This window comes from Microcebus murinus, chromosome 10 (genome assembly GCF_040939455.1).
Source record: "Microcebus murinus isolate Inina chromosome 10, M.murinus_Inina_mat1.0, whole genome shotgun sequence".
Classification (NCBI taxonomy): Eukaryota; Metazoa; Chordata; class Mammalia; order Primates; family Cheirogaleidae; genus Microcebus; species Microcebus murinus.
The window spans coordinates 98,428,228-98,435,354 of NC_134113.1; positions in this window are offsets into that span (position 1 = coordinate 98,428,228).

The following is a 7,127-nucleotide window of genomic DNA, read 5'->3' on the forward strand; positions in this document are numbered from 1 at the left end:
CCTCTGAGGGCACTTGCACGGTTAGGAGTGGGGTACAGAGCCCAGGGCAGGAGAGGGACTGGCAGATGAGTCACCAGGAGCAAGGGAAGGGGGAGAGCAGGAAGGCATCCTGAACGGCCAGCCGTGGCATCAGGTAGATTCTGTGACTACAAGTATCAGGTGGGGAGGGGCAGGCTGTTCTAGTGTTTCACCCCTAGAGCGATCAGGACACTAACAGAACCTGTTTCCTCTCGTGCCCCCGGAGTGTCCTGTTGAAAATTCATTCAACAAACTGTGTAATAAGAGAGAGAAGGGAAAAAAGGGCCCTGCCCTTATAAAGCTTAGAAGCCAGTGGGAAGATGGACAAGTAAATAATTATAAAATAGTGTGAGAAACAGTGCCATAGATAACTAATCCTGTTGTGCTGCCAGAGCAAAGAGCAGTGCCTAAATGTGAGTGTGTGTGCACATGTGTGTGCAGGTGTGTGGGCGTGTGCATGTGTGTATGTACACAGTTCCCAAATAACAGCACACATTTGCTCAGCACTTACTGAGTGTCAGTGAGAGACTTACATGAATCAATCCATTTACTTCTACACTTGTCAGGTACATCCTGTTATGATCTCTATGTTAGCGATAAGGTCAATCAAGGCATAGAATTTACCATTTTTTGCTATTCTGCCTCTCATTTACACTTCACGTCAACTTGGCCAGGTATAGTAGCTCATGCCTGTAATATCCCAGCACTTTGGGAGGCTGAGGCTGGAGGATTGTTTGAGGCCAAGAGTTTGAGACCAGCCTGGGCAACAGAGTAAGACCCTGTCTCTAAAACAAAAAACAAAAAGAAAACCTCAAACATGTCAAGCCAACTCTATGTGTCATTTCAGTTTTACAGATAAAATAAATAGATACCAAAAGATTAAACGCTTCACCCAAGGTGGCCCAGCTAGTAAATGACAGGGTTAGAATTGGGTTTTTTCACTGAGGCTGGAGTGCAGTGGCACAATCATAGCTCACAACAGCCTCACACTCCTGGGCTCAAGTGATCCTCCCTCCTCAGCCTCCCGAGTAGCTTGGACTACAGGCATGTGCCACCATGCCTGGCTAACTTTATTTATTTTTTGTGGGGGTGGGGTCTTACTATGTTGCCCAGGCTGGTCTCATACTCTTGGCCTCAAGCTATCCTCTGACATCGGTCTCCCAAAGCGCTGGGATTACAGGCATGAGCCCAGCCCAAGCCACCATACCCAGCCAGAATTCTTAATCAAGCTTCTGAGTTCAATGTCCCATGCTCAGGCTGCTGTCATCCATAGAGACGAACCACTTGACTGTTCTGCGTCTTGGTTTTTGCCATCCATAAAATAAGAGAATCATCCCAATGTCACAAATATAAATGTCCTAGCCTGGTAGTCTTTGGAAGATCTACCTTTTTGGGGTGGCAGTCGGGGTGTCCTCTTTTGGTAATAAATTTCAAAACTGGCACAGGGTTCCAGGGGCCCTTGCCGGACAGGAGAATTCTGGAAAATAACTTCATTCCTGCTTTCAGCAGATCTGACAGGCCCAGAGGAGAAAGCCTGAAATAGAACTGGCTGCCCTCTACCCTTGGTGGGCTCAAGGGAGCTGTTTGTCTAGCTCTGAATAACCCATTCTATCAAGAACATTCTGGGAATTTCCTTATGTGGCACGGCATTTGAGCGGGTTTCACTGGGCCAGATGAGCCCTCCTCCCTATCCCTACCAGCAGGGGAAAGAACTGGCACTATTCAGCATTGAGGAATGAACATTGAGAAGAAAAGACGTAAAGATATTTAAAGGTGCGAAGGCTTTCACAAGGATGGTGGGATACAGTTAATCTCTATCTCTACTGAGACCTGGACAAGAGGCAGGGGCATGAATATAGCTGCAGGGATTTAGATTAGATATAAGGGAGAACTTGCTGATAGTGTTGAGAGATGCTAGAGTGCATTATATCAGGTTAGAGGAAAGGAGCTGTGAAACCCATTGAGACAGGGGCTTCAATAGAAATATAATGGAGCCACATACATAATTTAATTTAGTTTTTAGTTGTCACATTAAAACAGTAAAAAGAAACAGGTAAAATTAGGTGGGTTTTTTTTTTTTTTTTTTTTTGAGACAGAATCTCACTCTCTTGCCTGGGCTAGAGTGCCGTGGGGTCAGCCTAGCTCACAGCAACCTCAAACTCCTGGGCTCAAACAATCCTTCTGCCTCAGCCTCCCGAGTAGCCGGGACTATAGGCATGCGCCACCATGCTTGGCTAATTTTTTCTATATATTTTTAGTTGGCTGATTAATTTCTTTCTATTTTTTTAGTAGAGACGGGGTCTTGCTCTTGCTCAGGCTGGTTTTGAACCACTGACCTTAAGTGATCCTCCTGCCTCGGCCTCCCAGAGTGTTAGAATTACAGGCGTGAGCCACCGCGCCTGGCCAACATTAGTTTTTTTTTTTTTTTTTTGAGACAGAGTCTCGCTTTCTTGCCTAGGCTAGAGTGAGTGCCGTGGCGTCAGCCTAGCTCACAGCAACCTCAAACTCCTGGGCTCGAGTGATCCTTCTGCCTCAGCCTCCCGGGTAGCTGGGACTACAGGCATGTGCCACCATGCCCGGCTAATTTTTTATATATATATCAGTTGGCCAATTAATTTCTTTCTATTTATAGTAGAGACGGGGTCTCGCTCTTGCTCAGGCTGGTTTTGAACTCCTGACCTTGAGCAATCCGCCCGCCTCGGCCTCCCAAGAGCTAGGATTACAGGCGTGAGCCACAGCGCCTGGCCCCAACATTAGTTTTTATAATGTATTTTTAAAATTTATTTTTGTTTTTATTTTCTGGAAACAGAGTCTTGCTCTGTCTCCCAGGCTGGAGTGCTGTGGTACAATCATGGCTCACTATAACCTTGAACTCCTGGCCTCAGGTGATCTTCCTGCCTCAGCCTGCTGAGTCTCTGGGATTGCAGATGTGAGCCATGGCACCCAGCTTTGTCTGCTATACCCTGCTTTGTAATTTTTATAATGTATTTTATTTAACCCAATAGATCCAAAATATTATCAATATAAAACAATGTAATCAATTTGGAAATAATTAGATATTTCGCCTTGTTTTTCATATTGTTTTCGAAATCCAATGTGTATTTTATGCTCACAGCACATCTCAGTTCAGATAGGCCCCATCGCAAGCGCTCAGTAACCACACGTAGCTAGTGGCTATTTCACCGACAGCACAAGTGTAGAATCACTGATAACCGTCTGACACCCGAAGGCAAACCCAAGATGTAGCCTGGTTTTATCTAAAGGCAGAAAATTTTTTAGAAGGCCTTCAAGCCTGAGGGCCTAGGGTGCTGCAAGGCTAAGGAAATCTTAACTCTTGAGCCTTTCTCAGCCTTCATCATCGCTAGAAACACGTACCCGTAACCCTCTGGTGAGAGCCCTCTGGTGAGTCATAGAACATGCTCCAGTGTTCCATGTTCTCCGTTCTGCAGACGAAACCAGAACTCCCGCAGGTCTGTCAGATTCAGCAGTGAGAGCCCTGGGCCAAGGACAGAGAGGAAACGTGTTCCATGCTGGTGTAGACAGGCTAGCCCTATTCTTCCCTTAGCAAGAGGCAGTGCTCTGTGCCCTAGCCAGCCTTGCTGGTGTGAGTGACCGCCACAGGAAGAGCTGGCCGTCTGCGTGTCTGGGCTGGGCCGTGGGGGCTAAGGACTGGCCCAGGCTCGCCTGTCTCACCTGCACTCTCCCCACTGCCTGGGGATCTACACCGCCTTCTCCATAATGATCTCTGCATCAACATCATCTTCTCTAAAGGAGCCACTGCCCCCAGCCCACCTGCATCACTCTCTCCCTTTTTTTTTTTTTTTTTTTTTTTTGAGAGAGGGTCTCGCTCTGTTGCCTGGGCTGGTGTGCCAGGGCATCATCATAGCTCACTGCAGCCTCAAGCTCCTGGGCTCAAGTGATCCTCCTGCCTCAGCCTCCCAAGTAGCTGGGACTACAGGGGCACCCCACTGTGCCCAGCTAATTATTCTACTTTTTATAGAGATGGGGTCTCACTCTTGCTCAGGCTGGTCTCGAACTCCTGACCTCAAGCAGTCTTCCTGCCTCGGCCTCCCAGAGTGCTAGGATTACAGGCATGAGCCACCACGCCCGGCCCCACCTTCATCACTGTCTGTCCTCTTACACTGCTTTATTTTTCTTCAGCACTTACCACCACCTGACATTATTAATTTAGTCCATTGTCTGCCCTTCCCATTAGAACGTGAACTCCATGAGGGCAGGGACGTCATCTGGCTCACCATTGCATACCCGGGGCCTAGCTCAGTGTTTGACACATAGTAGGTGCTCAATAAATTTTTTTCTGGGTGATCTGAGTGCAGGGGTGTTTACAACTAACTGATCACAACCAGTTACAGATTACTTTGTTCCTCCACTCTCACTGCTTTACTTGACCAGCCTTAAATATATATATATATTTTTTTTTTTTAATTAAACTTTTTTAAACTAATTTTTTTTCTTTTTTCCCAGACTGGAGAGCAGTGGCACAATTATAGCTCACTGCAACCTCAAAACCCTAAGCTCAAGTGATCCTCCCCTAGAAGGAAACGTCATTCAGAGAAGAAGTAGTGCTGAAAAATTTAATCTTTCCGAGTAGTGTTCCTGAAGGTTTCTCCCCGCTATGTTCATCATTGGAAATCAATGTAATTATTCCTTGTTAACAAATTGGGTTTTTGAATTATATAACTGTTAGATCAAAAAAATGATGAGGGGAGAGAACTGAGGTGAGCTACGGGATGGCACAGGCAGCCCAGTGGAGACACAAACTGGTCTCAGAACAGTCCCTGGCGTTCTCCACCATCATATCCAAGGGATTTATTCAGCTCCTCAGAAAGATCTCAGAGCTTTGTATTGCCAGAACATTCCCATTCTCCCTGCAATTTGGGGGAAGGACAGACACCACACCTGTATTTACAAAGGAAGAAGCAAAAGAACACCAAAAGGCAAAAGTGATTCTCCTCATCTGAGTTCCACCCCAAGATAGTAGTGAGACAGTATTAGGGTCACGGAACAAAAGAGAATGGCATTTCCTGAGTGCCAGTGGCTCCCAGGGCCAGGTAACAAAGGCCTCATCCATCCAGCTAGAAAAGAGCACCCGATGTCCCCAACCTCGCCCCATCCAAACCCTCAACTCCAAAGTATCCATTCTATGCCACAGGCACATTTACTCTTCCCTGGGGTTCGGGGTGTGGACCTGAGTTCACCGGAGGTCCTGAGATAAGCCTGTCCCTGTTGTTGGGATGGTTCAAGGCAACTTTGCAAAGTGCCCTGGAGCTGCCTTACTCTCACTAACTGATAACGCAGCATTACTCATTCAAAGAGTGAATTAATAAAGGACTCTTGAAGATGTGGCAGAATTTTCAAACCTAAGAAATCAATTGCTAAGAATAAAGTAAGTTGGAGGAGATACGTTTCAGCACCGGAGCCTGCCTAGCATCACACTGTGTGTGTCACCGCTGACCTGTTGATGCATACAGGTGGTCCTGTTGGAACACACCTACAGCACCTGCTCAGCAAGTCAGTGGATCCTCTTTGACCTTCATCCCAGGCAAACGTGGTGGAATGGATGTCAAGACCTGGGAGGGAGCTGGAAAATTCCACAAAAGCCAAGTATAGATGAGGCCTGGGTCTGGGTGGGACAAATCTTGATAAATGGCCATTTCTGTCAGTATTCTCCTTTTGCCACAGTGGAAATTGAACAGGACTTGGGAGACAGAACACAAGGGTTTGATTTCTGGCTCTGCTACACAATAACTGAATTTTGGGGGAGTCCCCTAAGACTTAATGTAGTGATTCCTGGGCTGCCATCACAAAGTATTACCACAAACTTGCATATAGAAATTTATTGTCTCACAGTTCTAGAAGCTGGAAGTCCAAGGTCAAGGTGTTGGCAGGGTTGGTTCTTTCTGAGGGCGGTGAGCAAGGATCTGTGTCACGCCTCTCTCAGCGCTGCCGGTGGTTTGCTGGTAATCTTAGGTGTTTCTTGGCTTGTAGATGCATCACCCCAATCTCAGCCTTCATGCTCACATGATGTTCTCCCTGTGTGCACTTCTCTCTGTTGTGCATTTCTCTCTGTGTCTGAATTTCTCCTTTTTTTTTTGAGACAGTCTCGCTTTGTTGCACAGGCTAGAGTGAGTGCCGTGGCATCAGCCTAGCTCACAGCAACCTCAGACTCCTGAGCTCAAGCAATCTTCCTGCCTCAGCCTCCCGAGTAGCTGGGACTACAGGCATGCGCCGCCATGCCCAGCTAATCTTTTTCTATATATATTAGTTGGCCAATTAATTTCTTTCTATTTATAGTAGAGACGGGGTCTCACTCTTGCTCAGGCTGGTTTCGAACTCCTGACCTCGAGCAATTCGCCCACCTGGGCCTCCCAGAGTGCTAGGATTACAGGTGTGAGCCACCGCGTCCGGCCTGAATTTCTTTTAATAAGGACAGTCATATTGGATTAGGGTTCATTCTAATGACCTCATCTTAACTTGATTATATCTGTAAACATCCTATCTCCAAATAAGGTCATATTCTCAGGTACTGGGGATTAAGACTTTAACATAAGAATGGAGGGGCACAATTTAACCCATAGCACTTACCTTCCTTACCTGTAAATGGGGCTCAAGACACAAAACTTCCTCATACAATTGCAGCAGGCATGGAAGTCTCCAAGAGGCTTGGTCCACAGAAGCTCGAGGAATGTCTGGCTTGTCTGATGTGCACGTGCCTTGGAGCTGTCTGGGTCAGACTGCACCTCTAGGGAGCAGGGCTCGGGTGGGGCAGGCAGTCCTGTGACAGTCCAACACATAAATAGGTGCTTGGCCAATGTATTTTTATGATGGTAAAGCCGAAAGGCTAGAGAGAAAAATCTGATGGCAGAGGAGCCAATGCTATCAAAAGTCTGACACCAAGTGCTGGCGAGGATGTGGAACCTGAGGAGCCCCCACACATGGCTGTCTGTAGCGTCCGTTGGTATGAATGCTTTGGAGGGCAATTTGGCAATGTACCAAAAAGGCAAAGACATATATATATCTGATGTCCCAGCAATTCCCTCTTAGGTATACAGAAAAGCTCACACGGGTACCCCAGGATATGTTTGCAA